Source organism: Lytechinus pictus, chromosome 15 (assembly GCF_037042905.1).
Source record: "Lytechinus pictus isolate F3 Inbred chromosome 15, Lp3.0, whole genome shotgun sequence".
Classification (NCBI taxonomy): Eukaryota; Metazoa; Echinodermata; class Echinoidea; order Temnopleuroida; family Toxopneustidae; genus Lytechinus; species Lytechinus pictus.
This window is the reverse complement of record NC_087259.1, coordinates 4,216,456-4,235,829: the sequence shown is the minus strand read 5'-3', so window position 1 is coordinate 4,235,829 and position 19,374 is coordinate 4,216,456. Positions and strand designations below refer to the sequence as shown.

At 34.7% G+C, this 19,374-nt stretch overlaps 2 long non-coding RNA genes across 2 annotated transcripts; both read right to left on the bottom strand.

The window, feature by feature from the left end:
* Positions 1–11,700: 11,700 nt before the first annotated feature.
* LOC135156843 (uncharacterized) lies at positions 11,701–14,507 on the bottom strand. Its single transcript, XR_010295903.1, has 3 exons — positions 14,462–14,507; positions 13,817–13,997; positions 11,701–13,059 (listed from the first exon to the last, which is right to left on the bottom strand). It is a non-coding gene; the product is annotated as an uncharacterized LOC135156843 (long non-coding RNA).
* Positions 14,508–14,509: 2 nt separating this feature from the next.
* On the bottom strand, positions 14,510–16,640 carry LOC135156844 (uncharacterized). The gene is made up of 3 exons (XR_010295904.1): positions 16,301–16,640; positions 14,961–15,085; positions 14,510–14,531 (listed from the first exon to the last, which is right to left on the bottom strand). It is a non-coding gene; the product is annotated as an uncharacterized LOC135156844 (long non-coding RNA).
* Between the last annotated feature and the right edge of the window lie 2,734 nt (positions 16,641–19,374).

Here is a 19,374-nt window from a genome sequence, read left to right as displayed (position 1 = left end):
GTAACTTTTCTGCAACGGGGCGAGTGTTGTATCACTTTTGAACTTTTGAACATTTATTTTAACAAATGGAAAAATCACCTTTTTCCCGGTGATTAGTATGAACAATATTGCATAAGCATACATTTCGTTTTTAATACTGAATTGCTACATGTTAACATCCAATCTAGATAGGTGGGGGTGATAAAACAGTGCCCTTGTATTAAACATGAAAAGATGCAAACAATTTTGTGATCAATTGTAACTCTTTATAAGGACAAAGTTTGACATGGAGGTACAATTGATTCACAACAGGGGCAGATCTAGGATTTTCCAAAGGTGGGGGGCACATATTTTCCTGAGGAAAAATTGACCAAACAAAAGGGTTCTTCACTTTCAAAAGGGGAGGGGCACACTTCTGTTTTAATAGCATTTTTACATTACAGATTTTCATTGTGCCTCTCAAACTCAAAGGGGGGGGGGGCACGGGCCAGCTTTGTCCCCCCCTGGATCCATCAGTGATTCATAAAATTATTGTATATATCTCTCACTAATACAACACACCCAGAGACTAATGTTATTGATATGTTTACATCTTAAGAAGATAGGTGAATGACATAGAACAGTGCCTTGTATTTAGCATAAAGGCCCAATTTTTCAGTGTGTAGTTCAAACTATGTCCATTCTTAATTACCCCACCCCCTCTCCAATTTTTTAAGCAAACACTTCTGCTGAATCTGATTCAGTATTCTTTATTGCTTACAAATACTTATTTCAGTCACCTTAAAAATCCTTGTTTGGGGGGGGGTGGGATGGAACCCAACCATTTGCTTATTCTTCTCAAAGAGATAGAATAGGCCCTACAGGATGGAATTGTTGACCACAACAGACTCGTGTAGAGCCAGTCAATATCATTTTTTACCTAAGCTGCAAATAACTACTCAAGTCCAGTGCCTAGCAATTATTTATTTTATTACCGGTAATACAGAAATCCAGGATAAGGTATTGTCATGTACTGTAATATGCTTTTCACACTACTTTTTTTCCTTAACCCCGGGAAATTGGTGGGGCTAAGGGGGGGGGGGGGCCTTAGCCCCACCAATTTCCCGGGGCTAAGCTTAGCCCACTTCGTTTTCACACTACGTTTTAGCAAAGTGGGCTAGCACGGTAAATAGTACGGTACTATCTGGCCCTGCAAAAAAGCAGGGTTAGCCGGCTTATTGTGGTGCTAGCACCACAATTGCGGTGCTTAGAGATACAGTGTGAAAACGAAACAGGGCTAAGCAAAAGTGGGGCTAAGCATTAGCCAATCACAGAAGTCGAAATTGCACGTTAATCACGCTCTGTATGGTAAAATCATCAATATTCATGAGCTGGGGGATAGTCCGGGGTTAAGGCGTTAACCCGGCTCAGCAGATAGTATGGGGTAAAGAAAGACAGTGTGAATCCAAAAAAAGATAGTATGGGGTTAAGGATAGTCCGGGGTCAAGGATAGTATGGGGTTAAGGTCTGTGAAAAGCATATAAGTGTCCATATGTATCTTTATGTGTGCATGTGGAGTAATGAATGTGAACAATTATTTCCCTATTTATCGGACATTTCCATTCATGAAAAAAAAAATGTTAGAATACATAAGGGCAAATATAATCCCTTCTGATTTTGGGTAGTGTGATAATTGGCTTTTCAAGATGTACCTACTAGTACTTTGAAAGAGTATTGATTACATTTTATGATAAATTTTAGTATTAAGTTCATGCTTTCCCATATAGGTATAGTGGATTGCATCATTGCAATCATTTATTTTATAATGCTATTATATTGCTTTGCTACAGGAAACAGACTATTATGACTAATAAAGTTGTTGATCACTATGTTGCCATCTAACTTAGATAAGTTTATAGAATATTAGGTTCTCTCTGAAAATAAAAATTGGAAAATGAAATCTTTAAACAATTTACCACTCTTTCTTTCTTTCTTTCTTTCTTTCTTTCTTTCTTTCTTTCTTTCTTTCTTTCTTTCTTTCTTTCTTTCTTTCTTTCTTTCTTCCTTCCTTCCTTCCTTCCTTCCTTCCTTCCTTCCTTCCTTCCTTCCTTCCTTCCTTCCTTCCTTCCTTCCTTCCTTCCTTCCTTCCTTCCTTCCTTCCTTCCTTCCTTCCTTCCTTCCTTCCTTCCTTCCTTCCTTCCTTCCTTCCTTCCTTCCTTCCTTCCTTCCTTCCTTCCTTCCTTCCTTCCTTCCTTCCTTCCTTCCTTCCTTCCTTCCTTCCTTCCTTCCTTCCTTCCTTCCTTCCTCTTTCTTTTTTTTCTCTTTCCATCCATGCTCACTTTATAAGATGAAGTTACGATCTAGATCGGAAGGGTGCACCTCTTAAAAGCATATAAAAGATCCTTTATAGTAATTGTGGAGCACTTTTGATAGGATTGGCAAATAAAGAATAATGCTTCTATGATATTTAATCACAATATTCTATCCAGCCAGAATAACAGCAAAAAAAAAAAAGAAAGGTGACAACAAAATTTTATTCCACTTACAGCTCCCCTGACTATCTTTATCATATAGTCATTAAGTTGTCTCCCAGTCCCTTTCACATCCTAAACTTAGACATTTCTTTTGACCTCTGATCATTATGAATGACATAAATTGAGAAATTGACATTCAGTCCAGAAATAAAACACTTCACTTGAATCTAACGACAGAAATTGGTCAGTTTCTCAGATGGCAATTGAGAGAAGTTGAAATTCATTGTTATTGGATGGAATCTGCTAGAAAAGCTGAAAGCAAATAAATTCTATTTTTGAAAAGTAAAGTGTCCTCTTTATTGCTTTATTGACCCCATATCCTAGATCTTCGTGTGTTTCGCTCTCCGACTAGCTCGCTGTCAAAAAACATATGATAGAATATTCTGTTTGCGTTCTTGCATTGAAGACAACATGTGATCGACATTTTAAATGCAAATTAGATACACTTTAGAGAGGTTTGCCTAGAATAATGAAGGTACCTTGCATGAGGATCCTGATAAATTAACATGCGCCAAGTTTGTTTCTGGTTAGGATGTAGATCCTCAATTGGTTCAAATAGGGGTCAATAGGGGTCAAATTTTGAGCTAATGACGACATCTTGCCGCAAACAATGTACTTAGAACTTGCTGTCTGTCTCCTTCCCTTTCGTGCACAAGCAAAGACAAGTGGAGGATTTTCTTTTTCTTCTGGGAATTGCGTCCTTAAAAACTGAACCCATGGACAAATCCATGATAGGATGAATGCATTTGGAAGCAATACTACCTTGAAGAAAGAAATCTGTTAGTTTTATAGCCAGGGGTATTTTATAAAGGTGTCTATGTACTTATTTTATGAATGACTGCAATACTGCAAGCCAGGCCATGTGGGCAATCAAATCACAAACACATAGTTAAACATACTGTATACTTTATATCATGTTGATATCGATCGATATCTTTACTTTGAAGACACATTGACAGTGTAAAATGCACAATTATGTGAAATAGAAAATTCTCTGTATCACACACATAATAGACTATGTATAGTATAATGCATTTCTAAGAAATAGATGTAATTGGAAGTAGTAGTATTTGACACATGCAATATTATTTTGAAGAACTGTTTTACAAAGTTTTAGGCTCATGCTTTTGCACTTTATATTAAAGTCCATTGTTAAGTTTTGGGCCTATATGAATAAGAATTTCAGTTAAACATAAATGTTTGGTGGAAATCTTGGGTTTGATCATTTTTCAGCTTATATTGTAGAATTTCACAGTTTATCTGAATAAACCAGACCTAGATCTATAGTGATATGGTGAGAAAGACCTTGGCTGGTATTCTGATAATTAAACCTAGGTTTAACCCTAGTCTAGACTAGAATTTGAAACCACACTTCTACGGAATGTTGGGCTTCATAATATTTCTTCATATCCATGGCAAATATGCCTCAATTATTGATTAAAATTCATAAGGTTTTTGTATTCTCCTATTCCCATTTTATGACTCAATTTATTTCTGATTATTAAACCTAGGTTAAACCATAGTCTAGACTAGAATTTTAAACCACACTTCTACTTTTACATCCATGGCAAATATGTAATGCATCAATTAATCAATTGAATAATGTTTTTGTATTCTCCTTTCCCATTTTACAACTCAATAATTAAGACTTGATAACTTTTTTGCAGTAGGATAGGAATAATTTTGAATTGGTGAATGAGTCAACAACTGACACTCAATGAAAGGTAATCCAGGTTTAACTAAGCCATGGCTATCAGGAATACCACCCCTTGAACTTACTAGACTTTCTCACGAAATCGTGCAACTAACAGCCTGCTAGATATCATTAATTGTATTGATGTAAATCCTGGATTCAGGATTTCTCATTCATTATAACCCTCCAAATCATAATGACTTACACTTGTCGATCTTGCCTGCAGAAAAATACATGTACCTGCAGATTATTCATGGAGTACACGTAAAAGAGAAATCCCCTAAGAATGCACAGGAGAACCCTTAAAAAATATAATGCAATGCAATTTATCAAACAGATAAATTTGGAACAAATCATTCGGGGATGTAGGTCTATACAGGATATTTTTTTAAAGTGAATTTTATTTACATTGGTCAAAGAAATGATTTTCAAAAGGAATTGTAATACTTATGTACTACCGTACTCTTTAGGAGGCATTTTCTTGATAAAATGGTACCCTAGAACAAAAATAATGCAGTTAAGACTTCTTAATCAAAGAAAACACTTATTTATAAAAATGCTGTAGTGTGAATCTCTGTGGGTATAAACATGATTTCACTATATTTGAATTGAATATATGCGTTTCTTACATATTCAATTTCAAATCAGAAATAAAAAGAGAACAATATTGACATTGAAATTCTGCTTGTAAAAATATGAACATCATGAAACCCATATGGCCTGATATGTAACCAGATATAACACTTATCTTCCCTTAGATAATATTGAGGGCAATAACAGTAGGCATGTTTAGCATTTTATTTTATGCTGGTATTTTTTATACACATATATTAAAGGCAACTATGCATAAAAATGTTACGAGTGGAAAATAATGCATTTGCCACTTTTACACGTACAGTCTTTGATGAAATTAACCCTGTACATGCTATTGATGTAACATTCAAATAAACGAATTATTACATGTGTGAATATAAAGTACACATTAGAATATACTGAATAATATGTAATGATGATTTTCATGTGCAAGATTTAAGGAATACTAAAAAAAAATGTCGACTGAAATTACTTTCCTTTTTTTCTGCATAAATGAATTAGAATATGTGCATTTAATAAACAAAGTCTAGTTATATCCATTTACTTTTCAGTCTTAATATACAAAGTCACACAATGGCGATGATGTTGATGTTGGTGGTGATTATGGAAATGATGATGGTGATGATGATGATTATGATGATGATGATGGTGATGATGATGATGATGATTATGATGATGATGATGAAGAAGAAGAAGATGATGATGATGTTGGTGATGATGATGGTGGCAATGGTGATAATGATGATGTTGAAGATGATGATGATGATAATGATGATGATGATGATGATGATGGTGATGATGATAATGGTGATGTCGATGAAGATGATGGTGATGAAGATGTTGATGATTATATGATGATTATGATGATGATCGAAGATGATGATGATTATGGTGATGATGATGGTGATGATGATGGTGGTGGTGATGATGGTGATAATGATTAGGGCTGTTATATTTGAGAAAATTCTCTGTCAATATGCTAATATATCTTGAACGATATGGATAACTATCGACGAAAGAACAATACACATTTTTATGCATTATAGCGATGTCACATACTCGCGTTGGTCAAAATTTGTATCTGCCACTGTACCAAGAACGCTTTAAAATCCGCGTTCATCGGATGTAAATGACTATATAGCATCTTTTAACAAACATATTGAGCATAAATGCATCCTCACCTTTCACGTTATTAACATTATTTTAGGGTTGGATGAAGTTTTTCCGATAATTTTGGGGCTTTTTGGGCATCGTTCATATTGACACTCTTGCACTCCCTAATAGAGTGGCTATGAAGTTATGTGTTTTGACATGGAATAGGTCTTCTCTACTTGCTCTAGCGAAAGGAAACGCTCTGTTAGCTTAAGGAAATGTATTGCGAGTGTGGGTTTCAAGATGCCAAGACAGAATAATCGTGTCATGATGTAGGAAACCAATTTTCCATCTGTATAGAGATGACAAGATTGTGTGTGCGTGACCTGCTTTTACTGTAATGCCATTCTAAAGGTTGCTCTTATTTTAAAAACAAGAAGGTGGATCATGAAAGGACTTGGGGGGAAAATGCATTTTTAAAATGTTCCAAAAAATACTTTGACATGCGGATTTGAAAATGTGGTGGATGTATCTGAATTCAACACTTTATAAATGTTTGTTTATTTCATTTCAATTTTATTATTTATTCCGCATAATGAACAAACATAAAGAACAATTAAGAGCAGGAGATTAGTAAAGTATAGAATTTCATCTGACTTATTCACAACAAATTATTTTCAATGGTGATTTTTAGTGTTATATGAACCGATTTTCATAGGGGCTTTGGGAAAACATAACTAAAATTTCGAGCATACGTTATTGATTATGAACACATTTTTCAATAAATCTTACTACTATAGAGAATCAGATTTGATTATACCCCAAAATTTGATTATAACCAAATGAAGTACGCTAAAGTCATAATTGGTGTACATTTGTACACCAAATTAAGGAGATTCTATTAAAGCTAGTTTTCTAAAAACTATCCCCTCCCCCAAAAAAGAGAGAGAGAAGAGACTCTACTTATCTAATGAATTAGCCTTTGAATTTAGTGTGTGCCATGACTTAAATAAAGTCTTTGTAATTTCCAAACACATCATTAAAAAGATGACAACTTAATTTCTTTTATCAAAATGAGCCTAAACACGTTTATGAATGCTGAGTATATACACAAGCTGTACTTAGGCTTATGTGACATGTATTATGCATGTTTTACCTCTTTTTCTTGTTTATTCAGAAAATGCCAACATTTGCAATTCCTAAACTACAGATGACTTTATCCACCCGCTTCTTTATTTCTGTTGCCATGGAAATGGCTAGAAGCCCTGGTTTACAGCTCATGTACATGTAACTTGCATGACCTTTATAGTTAGTTGCTGTGAGACAAATTCTCCAGAACACAAATCATGATCAATTCTCACATTGATTAACAAAAATAAAATACTAAGAATACTTTGCTACATTTCTAGATTTATTTATTCCTTATTTTCCCAGGAGACTAAATTGTATCATATTTTTAACATTAGACTTTAATACATGATTGGTTCAAGGTATTGGCAGAACCAGAATTTTCCAAAGGGGGGGTTGGCACATTTTACCGAGGAAAAGGTTTTCACCCAAAAAATAAGGACATTTTGTCCACGAAAAATGTTGACAAGCAAAAAAAAAAAAGAGAAAAAAGGCCTTCACTTTCAAAGGGGGGGGGGGGCACACTTGTGTTTTAAGGGCATTTTTACATTACAAATTTTAGTTGTGCCTCTCAAGGTGGGTTGGGCACGGGCCGGCTGTGCGCCCCCCCCCTGGATCTGCCAGTGGTTCAGGGTTACATGTATGTGTTCAAAATGTGAACCTTCAGAACATTCTGTAAAACATGCAAAGCTATCCACTGTAGATAATTTGACTAGTTGAGGACCAAAAGGACATTTTTAATTAAAAAGACTGTAGCATCTCATCAGTTTATCTTTTATACAAGAACCCTGTTGGAAAGAACAAAGTGTGTTCACATAGTGGACTTTGTGAAAATATTATTCACACTGTTAAAATGATCAAATTTAACAGTGTGAAAATATTCTCACACTGTGGACACCTCGACACTGTGACTGTTCACAGTGTGTTCACATGGTCGACTATTTGAATATGTGATTCACACTGTTGAAATGCCCAAATTGAACAGTGTGAAGGTGATTTCGGTTTTCACATTGTGTTCCACACTGTGAACACACTGTGGCACACACTGTGGAACACTGTTCTTTTCAGTAGGGATATTTGAGACACAACTGTTTCAGAAATATAAATGCCAAACCTTACTCTGCCTTTCTTCTGATCATTCACAATTAACGCCAAAAGGACTGAAGAATTTACATGTTAACATTCAAGTATAGTGTATTCAAGGTCTGTATCTTTCTATAGGCCGTAATAATGTTGTGGTGTTATTGATCTATGATCTTGGCTAGATAGCTTCATGATCAATATTTAGCAGGTGTTTTAGGTGTCACTTCACAACGTCCATGGTTGGCGTGTGTCGACTGGAATAGCTCTGTTGCTTGTGTAAAACCAAGTAAGGAAATTAGCTCTCTAATACTCTTACAGTGATATGTTATGAGTGTATGCAGTAAAAATGCTGATTGAAATCTCTATACAACGCTGTTTTATTATATGAACTTAGTTGTTAAACAGATTAAACAATCATGCTTTATTCATTGAAGATGATATATAAAAATTGATCTTTGCTGAAATTTAAATGCTTATTTAAACTTAAGTAAAATACTTATAGTAAAAACCATAGTAGTGGAATATAATTTCAAACAGATTGTTTACTGTGTATTGTACAAGTGAAGGATCTTAGGAATCTTCCATGAAACTCCTCATCAGTGACTTTTACTGGGAGCTGTTACAAGCCACTGAAACCCTTGCAGCTGATTGGCTAAGAGCAAATTTGTCATTGAAAATGGATGTTCGTTTTTTTCTAGAGTTGCCCCAAGATCTGTAAATAACAATATTCAAGATTATTTAGAAAATTGATATTCTACCTATGGCAGAATAAGGATTTGAATATTTAACTGTTTTATTTCTTATTGTCCCTAAAAAGAAAGAAATGACCCCAAATTATGCAATCATCCTAATGTGGAAAAAAAAGATAGTCCCTAAAAACTAATGTTTTCCTACGCTGTTCAGTATAATTATGTCAAATGAATCACATGTTGTTTAGCGCATATTAATGTTTGGGTATCATACATCCTTCTCTTTTTTACATTCAAGATTGAAGATTTATAAACAAACATAAAAATATGGTGTTGTATAGGAATAGCAGATAGTGAAAGAATTCTTATATCAGCACCGGCAACATTCATGCAATATAATCAAAGCTATAAATGTTAAGGCCTGCCTTTATAGATGATAAACACTATTTTGTATTCATTTATCCATACCAGATTAAAAGGTGCCACTTTGTCTATTACATAACGTAGTATTATTAATAATTGGAAAGTTGTAGGCTATGAATTAAAAAAAAATTAAAAAATTATAAGTATACCAGTACTTAATATGTAGAAGTAGAGCGTGTAGTTTTATAGCTGTCAATTTATCAGTAATAAAGTGTCATCTTCAGTGTACCAGTGTCTGTGCTGAAGTACCGAGTGTAATTTATGGGAATTCTACACTGTAAAAAGTTTACTGTAGATTTTACAGTAAATTACTGGCAACTCTGCTGCACGGTAATTTACTGTAATTTTTATTTTACAGTAAGCTACTGTAGTTTCGTCCTACAGTAAATTACTGTAAATTTGAACTAGCTACAGGAAAATACCGTGAAAAGTGCTGTAGCTTACTGTAAAATTTACCAAATTTTAGAATTGTTGCTACTGTAAATTTGGTTAAATTACAGTAAACTACTGTAAATTTCCCTTGCATTACAGTGAGGTACTGTACACTTCCTACAGTAAAATGCTGTACACCTTCCCAATTTACCCCCAGTACTGTACACTCCCTACAGTAATTTACTGTAAATTGACCCCATTTACAGTATGTTTTACTGTAATTGGCACAACTTCCAATGACAAAAATACACTTGAGTAAAACTTTTGAATGAAACTTTGAAAAGTCTTTATTGCATTAACATGCAGTAGAACTGACAATGCCATATTTCACAAACAGTACAATTTTTGTAAGGATCATGGGCAAAATGCTGGCAAGTAGAATGTGTTGCGAAATCAAATTTCAAAGATGACAATTATACAGAAACTATGTACACAGAAATGTCCTAAGAATGCTGATGTTCATTACAGACCTGTTCACTAATGTAGTCAAATTTCATGAATACTTTGTTCCTCTGGATTTGGTAATAGGTAATTACCATGTACTGAATGGTATTACAATAAGTGACATCCTTTTTGCATGCATAAACTCTTTATGTATTTGTTGGACCTGTCAGAGCAAGCAACAAAGGTTGTAAGAACAACCATAAAATTTGGTTGGTGTTACTTTATCTGCTGTTTGCAATTCAGTTGACTTAAACATTTTGTAAATAAATCTATTCAACAAGTAAAATTCACCTTGCATGCATTAAAGTAGTTGTAATTGCTAACCTTACACAAACTTTCAGGCCACTGTATATTAAATGAGAGTACATTAATGAACAGGTGTGTTTTAAAGCAATCCATTTACATGAAGGGTACCATAATCATTCAAATATTCAGTCATAACCCATTAGAATCAATTACAAGTGAAAGCAATTTTTCACTTATGCAACTACTGCCTGAAATAATGGCAAACTTTCAATTTCTTTAAGAAAACAAATCTGACTAAAGTGAACTTCCTTCTAGGAGGGCTTGTCTCAGCTGACCTTGGATGAACACTGGATGAACATACACACGCACACACGCACACACACACAGACTCTCTATCTCTTACATCCACATATCCGTAGTAACACGCAAAATGCTTACTCCATGGTAACCTGACGACAATGCTTCTACCAGAAGAAAACTGAATTTTTAAGTGAAACTTCTCACTTATGAGTAATTTTACATGTATACTATTAATTGATAAAAAATTAAGTGTATGTCAACTTCTTATATATACATATTCCCAAAAATCTTATTAAGACAGAAAACCTTATTCAATCCTATATCAAAATAATGAATAGTCCTAAACACACACTGAACCAATAATTTATATTACAAGCATACAAATACATTAACTGCCATGAATACATTAAATTGTGACAATAATATTACATTGCATACAATATTCCTCACAAATAAAGTTTCTTATAACAGTACTATCAATTTGATATTGAAACTGGCAAGAAAGAACCCGAATGAGAGTATTGCTACCATTGCAAATACTTAATATTTACATGAATATTTGACGAACAAACATGTACAAATATGACCTCCAATTTTGCCAAAGTAATGTTTGTACTGTGACACTTGAACAGCTGCGAAAGTGAAAGTATGAAAATGTTATAATTCTGTGAACAACAAAATACAATGTAGTAAATCCTCAGTAATCATAATGAAGAAAAATGTCAATCTGTGAGAAGTATCTACAATTTTCACATTTTTCTGTACTACATCATGCAAATCTGCTATTTTGAGAAACTCTTGAAATGTAATCAAAATGTCACATGCTTTTTCATTTGAGGAATTTCTGATACATTTAATACCCTTTTCTGACTATAAGAAAACAAAAAATTGCTACATCACCTTAAGATTTCCTGAATTTCTTGATATAATTTGGTCCTCTTTACAAAAATGGCTAACAGTCAGCCATGCATGATATGCAATAATGGAGATCACTGTGTCATTCATGTAATAATAATATAATAATAATCTCACTCCACCTTGGTAGGCTGTGTTAAAGCCACATACATTACAAAAGTTTACATCGTTCTCAGTAAACAGCTTATTGCAATATTTGTCAACATCTTGATGACCAAGCGCTTACTACGCAGTATATATATATACATATATATATAATGTAGCACAATGTTGAAATCGAAATTGATTTACAGCAATGTTAATCCTAACTAAAGATGAATTTTCGACCACGAATGTTGGAAATAGATGCCTCCGCTACTGCCATACCAGAAATATATTTCCTAGTTTTTATTTCCATAAAGAAAAAAAAAACCCTCAAGACCTTTGATCTTGTGACTTCAAAATCTAGTCAGATAACTGTTTCTCAAAAAAGCAAATATATGCATTTGATTGAATCCAGAGAGCTTGAGATTTGACTTTCAGACCCAAAATCTTAATAGATCATTGTCACTTGTATATGCACAAATGAGCGAAGTTTGAAGTTGATTCGTCAAATGGTTTGGAGTTATTGCGAGAACGGTATATGTTATATGTACTTTATTGTATTCAATGACCTTGACTTTTGACCTTGAGACCCCAAAATCTGAACAGATCATTGTTACTTTAACATATACACACGAGACAAGTTTGAAGTTGATCTATCAAAGGGTTTTGGAGTTATTGTAAGAATGGTCTATTTCTTATGTATTTTAGTGAATTCTATGACCTTTGACCTTTGGACCCAAACACTTATCAGCTCATTGTCGCCCAGATATGTATCCTCAAGTCAAAAAGTATGAAGTTGACCTGTTGACCGGTTTTTAAGTTATCGCGAGAACGAAAGTGGGACAGACGGACCGACGGACAACACAAAAACATAATGCCTCCGACACCACCTTTGGTGGGCGGAGGCATACAAACAGTGTGTAGTGCCATATATCTATGTTTTTGTATGGTTCAAATTCGGTTGTAAGGAGATATTCTTAACTTTATTTTTCCAAGTATGAAACCCCTTTACATTTACAATTTCTATATGAATTTTACCCCTCCCCCACTCTTACTTGACCTGGATTTGAGAAACGGCTAAAATAAAGTTGTGGGCAATGTCAACTTAATAGCATATTCAAATGAATGTTCTCTCATAACTAGCATGTCGACAATCTATTTCAGCAAGTTTCTCATGTTATGCAATATTGGGCATAAACTCTGTAGTTGCTTGGTCAGACAAAGCTCAACCAATTATTCAAGAGGATGGTGACCAAGCGAACATAGTATTATTGGGTGATATATAAAATCACATGTTTTTAGATGATGGGGTAAAATGTACAAATCAGGAAATTAAAGCCACTGGAAATCAGCAAACCGACGCACAAATGACACTACTTTCACGTTGCAGTGACTCTTTGACGCATGGCACTTCGACCCATCAGGGCTTATTCCGAGGAGACATCTGAGAGACAGGGAGAAAAAGATATTACAGAAAAAAAAAAAAATAAAAACAATCAAATGAAAACTGAGGGAGTCAAAATAAATTGACAAACCTAAAATGAAATTTATCAAACAGTAATTATAGATGGCTCCATCAAGCCAGCTTTACTTAAAAAAGAATACTTTTTAAATCACTTTTTTCTATTGTTAGTACAGAGACACACTCTTCTCTACTCAAGTACGTAATCATTAACCTGCACCAAAATACACCAGATGTTAGTGTGCTAGTCGCTAATAAGTTCTTGAAATTTTGGAGTTCCCCACAGTACTGCTGGGTTTGCTTACTTTCAAAACGTGACACTTGCAATGGAAATCATATTTGGCTCCCAAATAAATGCAGAAGTACTGTGAAGAATGTCTTTGTTTTCTAAGGCAAGGCAACAGTCGGATGTTGCTCGCTCCATCAAGTCGCAAAGCAGTAGCACATTAATAAAAAGCCTATTTATCAGATAAGAAAGTATGTTCTAGAATCAAAATGATTAAATTTATGAGCTGCTCGGATGTGACGTCACAACATCATAACTTGAAATATTCACAACTCTAACAAAAAATTTTGACGGATTTTCTTCAAACCTTCACCAATATTTTTCTTTATTTTTCCACATTTTTAAAAATCAAGTTATTTTTCAGACTGAAATTCCATTTAACTAGGATGTCCATGAAATTGGACTTATGTCAGTTCCAGAAAATGGTCCGATATTTTGCATGCCATATTGTACCTCTGAATGAACTCCAGTGTTGCTGCAGCCGTGCTTGGATATTCCAAATTGAGGTTGTAATAGGTGGCAAAAAGGTATGCCACCCCACAAAGAAAGCCTTCAGTTGTTGATGATGAATGGCCAATAACTCTGCTTTCAACCATGACCATCCACTGGGACTTGGCCGAGTCAAATGGATCTCCTATCAAACAAAATAATGTTAAGATTTAATCGTTATGAGCTTCATTTTCTATAATTTGTTTTAACACTAGCTGATGGGAAAATCTCTGGTACAAATTCACTAGAGTAAAATTCAGTTATTTATTTCCAATTGTCCTGATTCCCCCCCCCCCCCCCCCCTTATGGACGCGTTACAAAGTGAAAAACTATAATTTATGTTTTTTGCCCAGTTTTAAAGGCTGGGATCATGCAGTATTCACATTTCTCTTTTGTTAATGACTGCATATAATTACAAGCATGGCAAATCTGAAATGCTGAAAGTGAAAGATGTACATATGAAATACAAGTCTGTTTAAGAAAATTGACACAAAATAAACGTACATGTCTGTACAGATTTAGTCTAAACCTAAATCTGAGAATGTTTTAAATGTCTGTATTATATTATTCTAAGAGGTTTGATTAAAAACACTGGAAGTTGTCATGCACCTTGGATTATGAGTTTGGGTGAATCAGATGCATCTCCCTCTTTCTCTATGTCCTCAGCAGTATCTGTAACCTGAAAAGATATGATAATCCCATGTTTCCATTACCATTACACACAAGATTCAACTCTTCAGTGTCATTTAATTGATTTTAATTTTCATACAGCATGCAGTCCCCAAGAGTGAAGGTCCAATACAATCTAGAAATAATCATCAATTAATTTTCAATTATGTACCACCTCGAAGGGGGAAGGGCAAGTGATCTCTCTCATTTCTTTTTTCAAATGGGGGCGTGCCTTAGCAACAAAACACCCCCCCCCCCACAACAAAACATTAAAAATTGAAGAAAAAAAAAGAAGAAAAAACAGATCTAAGGAAAGGTTCCACAAAGGGTCTTGAAAAGTCCAGAGTCATCGATACAAAAGCAATTATTAAATACTAACTTTTTCACTCAGGACTAATAGCGCAAAACATTTTTCAGGAGAGTAATTATTAAATCTTACATCACGGATGAGGAAAAGGGAGTCATTCCCTTCTTTAAACAGGCTCTGCAACCCTCTCAGCACACCAGATGCTACATCATGCAGGTTTGCATCATCTTTTGCAGCCGCAGCTTCCACGAGAAGTACTGGAGGAAGAGAGAGAGGGAAAAAATAGAAAAAAATAATAAGTTGAATGAGTAGGGTCCTGGGCAGGAGGGGAGGGAGATAGGGGACAAGAAGATAGACATGGAATGAGTAAGAAGCAAAATGAGAAAGAGTTTGACAAGATGGAAGAGATATGAGAAGTAGGAGAAGCCAAAAGAAGAGATAAGAATTAATTAGAATATTAAAAGAGGAAATGAAAAAAAAGAAAAGGAAAGGGGAGGTGGCAAGAAGGAAGGCAAAGGAGAAGAAATTGGTGAAAAAAGAAGACAAAGGAGGTGAATAATTAGAAGCAGCGGGAAGAAAAGGACAAAACAAAAAAGTGGAGAACCGAGAAGTAGAAATATAGAGTTGGAAAAAAAATTGTTTGTGTGTTATTTGTGATCAACTTTAAAAATATTTACAAATGGATAAGTCTATATTTTCAAGAAAAGTTTACCATTATCAAAGTGTAAAAACTGCAATAGCAAAGGAAATATATATGTGTTACATTGTGAAAAAGACACAAATGAATTCATGGGAGTATCCCCCTTCCCCATCCTTGGCTAATTATATGCACGCGCACGCTTTCAAACAGTGATGACGTCACAATGCAAAAGACCAGACTGTAACAGACGATTGCCCACGGTCGGCCGGAACTCCTTGCCATATCGCTAGCGCTAGCGCGCGCTGCATGCATGCGCTGGCTAGCTAGCTCGCACCATATACAGCACTGCACTAGCACTGCATGCTGCGCTGCATGATGACTGTACTGTACGAGTATGGCCAGGGTTGCATGGCTAAACTGCGTGCAGACATCGGAATCCGATGCAATCTATCTAGCTGATCTAGCAAAAAGTAGCGTAATGAAATTTAGTCGATATGATGGAATTGCTAAGAGGCATTTTAATGATAATTTCAACACATACCAAATTTCTATGCATAGGTCTTTACTATTTTTTAGCAAGTTAAAAACAGTCAAAATTTGAGTCAACACCCCGCACAACTCTAAGTCTAAATCTACACAGTACACATCTTCCGTAGACAACATCCGCACAACACACATTAACACATACATCTTCATAGACAACAGAGAGAGAGCGCGAAAAGTGAGGATGGTGAATGTCAGAGTTCCATGAAAGATTACATTATATGTAAAACAGTTCAACAAAACATTTCTACATGTGAAGGATCTACAGGATGAAAATATCACTACTTACCAGGGAATGTGTACTTGACCGGAGACGTAAAGTTGAATTCAAAACAACAGCAGTTCCGACGGCACTTCTTATCGATCTGACACTCGAAATTTTGCAAGAATTTATGCTCCGCGCCGAGTAAGAGGCGCATGCGCGTGTGACGTGTTGTATCCCAGAATGCATTTCGCGTGCTCAATTACAGTAAATTACTGTAAAGTTGATCTCCCAAAAAAAGAACTCGAATGATTGCTGTAAATTACCGTGAACCGCCTGAATAATACGGCAAATTACTGTAAAATCATCATTACAGTATCTTACTGTTAAAATTTACATCAATTTACCGTACAAATTACAGCAATTTTTTACAGTGTACCTACTATTTAGGGATTTGATTTTCAAGTATTCATAAATGGCTTAATATTATTTTTATTAATATCATCCTTTAAGGGACTGTCACACTTCAATTAGTCAGTGTATGTACAGCAAACTGTTGTGTAATTTAATCCCATAGCGTAACATCAACGATTGACCTTTGTTATTGGAAAGGATTTCTTGATATTGAGAAAGAAAATCTTGAATTTTTTATTCCAAGAAATAAGATTAAAGGAAAACAGATGGCATTGTGTATGTATGCTGGCTAGATGACAGCCAATTAAGGGGAAAGGAAGCCCAAACTAAAATGCCCTTCAACTTCTGAAGTACAAAAAATGAATAAATTTAGTAAAAGTTGTACTGTATTACAAATTCATGAGAAACAACACTGAAAACTACAGACTGTAGTGATGTCTTTGTGTGTTACAATATTTAAATGTGGTATTTAAAAAGCATATTACAAAGAATGTGTAGGAAAAAAATCTTTGCCCCAACAGAATAAATTCAATAGGCAATATGTAAACTTTATTCCTTGGTAAGAAATTTAATAACTAATATAGATAGTTCCATTCTATCTTTCCTCAAAACAACAACTTAATCTGACATCCATCTAATTTTTATTTTACTCACAGTATTATTTGAATGAACATTATTCAAGTATAATTTTTTGTAATGTGAACAGTCCCTTTAAAATATTGTCTGATGTAATAATAATAATAAGATGAAGTCACCTGCCAGCCCATGTTGCTTCTTTTAGATGCTAGCATCGTAAGGTAAAGGATGCAAAATTCCTCCTGCCAACAATATCCTAATGGTTTTAAAGGCTTTGTATCAAAGAAGAAAATATCACAAAAAATATTTTTGATGCTTTTATTAGAATGTCAATAGCTTACTTACCTAATTTGTAGTAATGTGCAAAATACATTTTAAACAAATGGTCGCAAACAGTCCTTCAAGGGTCAACCAATTCTGAAGACCCCTTTTATAGATGTTTTTATTTTTTGTGTATTTTTAAATATTGTGAAAATGCGTATTTTTTAGCATCAACTTGTAAAAATATATAGGGATTAATTGCTCTCACAAAGGAAATACCAATTGATGAAATTGATTATGAGATAGACTCATGGATAGAGGGAGAGGGAGGGGGGGGGGTGGATAGGAGAAAACAGAGTGTGGAGAAACAAGTAAGGAAGAAGTAAGACTAAAATGAAGATGAAAATAAACATGTCCCTATTATCTCCCTTCTGAGACTATCTAAAGAGAATGTGAAAGAAAAATGAAAAATTGAAAATGAGAAAAAAAATGATGGGATAAAACTATGGAGGTTACAGATCTATGTGGATGGATTAAATCAAACCTATATTTTCATGAACCAAATTTGTACTGAGCCAATCAGATTCAAGGATTTCAGTAGCTTATAACAGTTGTCTGTGAAAATCACTAATTATTTTGCTTTGAACGTGAAATGCTCCCATAAGAGATCCACTAGGTCTGGGTACTTATCATTTGATTAATTTTCTTGAGTGATGATTATGTGCACGACACTCCAGGTTACGTGGCAGCAATACGGGGTACAATGGCATCGGGATCAACCACCAGACGTGATCATGAAAGCCAATAGGTTCTCTGGTTTTGAGGAAATCCCCAAAGCCGTGGTCATTTCTCTCACTGCAAGCACTCTTAATGACGAGCATGTAACAGAATGTTAAGTCAAGTGAAATGTGAGACATGTGACTTTGGAAGCGCTGTATCCATTTTTGAGGAGATGAGAATGTTAAAACAAGATGAATTAAGACTTGAATTTGAATACATCCTGGCTCTTTGAATATAAAACAGTATTGCATGTTCTTTAAAAGTGGTTTCATCGATTGCTCATACATGTTATTTTCCCAGGCCTTGGCATATAAAGATCTGTTATTCATATTGTGTTTTGTTCCTACTTACTTTGTCAATTTGTTTGAAATGAAGAAAAAAATAAATTCAATCAATCAATCAATCAATCTACATATGGATAAAGTCTAGCAATGGTTTTCAGGCATTATCACATGGCTACATTATGTGCAGTCATTTTCCCTAGTGCTTTTTAATCCATTGGCTACTGGACTTGATGTAAGCTGTACAAAGGCCTATGGGAATGACATTTTGGTAGTAAAATGGGTTAATGTATTGTAAATTGTCTTGCATCCCTGATCCCGTGCGATTCCTTTACACCTTGTCAGCTGGAAATAGAATTAGAATGACCTTCTTTGAATATCAAAGGAAAGACTGTGAAAGCAATTAAAGAGAAAAGAAAGAAGATTAGAAATACATGCGGCAGGTGGAGGATGAGGAGAAAGAAGTAGAAGAAAAGGAGAAAGAGGATAAGAGAATGATGATGAAAAAGAAGATAAAGAGAAAAAAAGAAGCAGAAACGTGAATATAAAGGAGGAGGAGAAGAAGATGGAGAATTAGGTTGAGGATCAGGAGATTAAGATACAAAAAGACAACAAGGACAGAGAAGAAGAAGAGCAAGAAGAAGAAGAAGGAAAAGAAGGAAGATGGGGGAGGAGAAGAAGAAACATGAAGACAGAGATGGAGAAGAAGAAAAATAAGATAAAAAACGGATGGGAAGGTATGTCAGAGAGTTAAAAAAAATCTATCACTATACTTATAAATAAGATTGGCAAGTTATCAATTTTTATCCATTTGATTACTTAGATCTTATTTACTTCAAAGGCTTGATC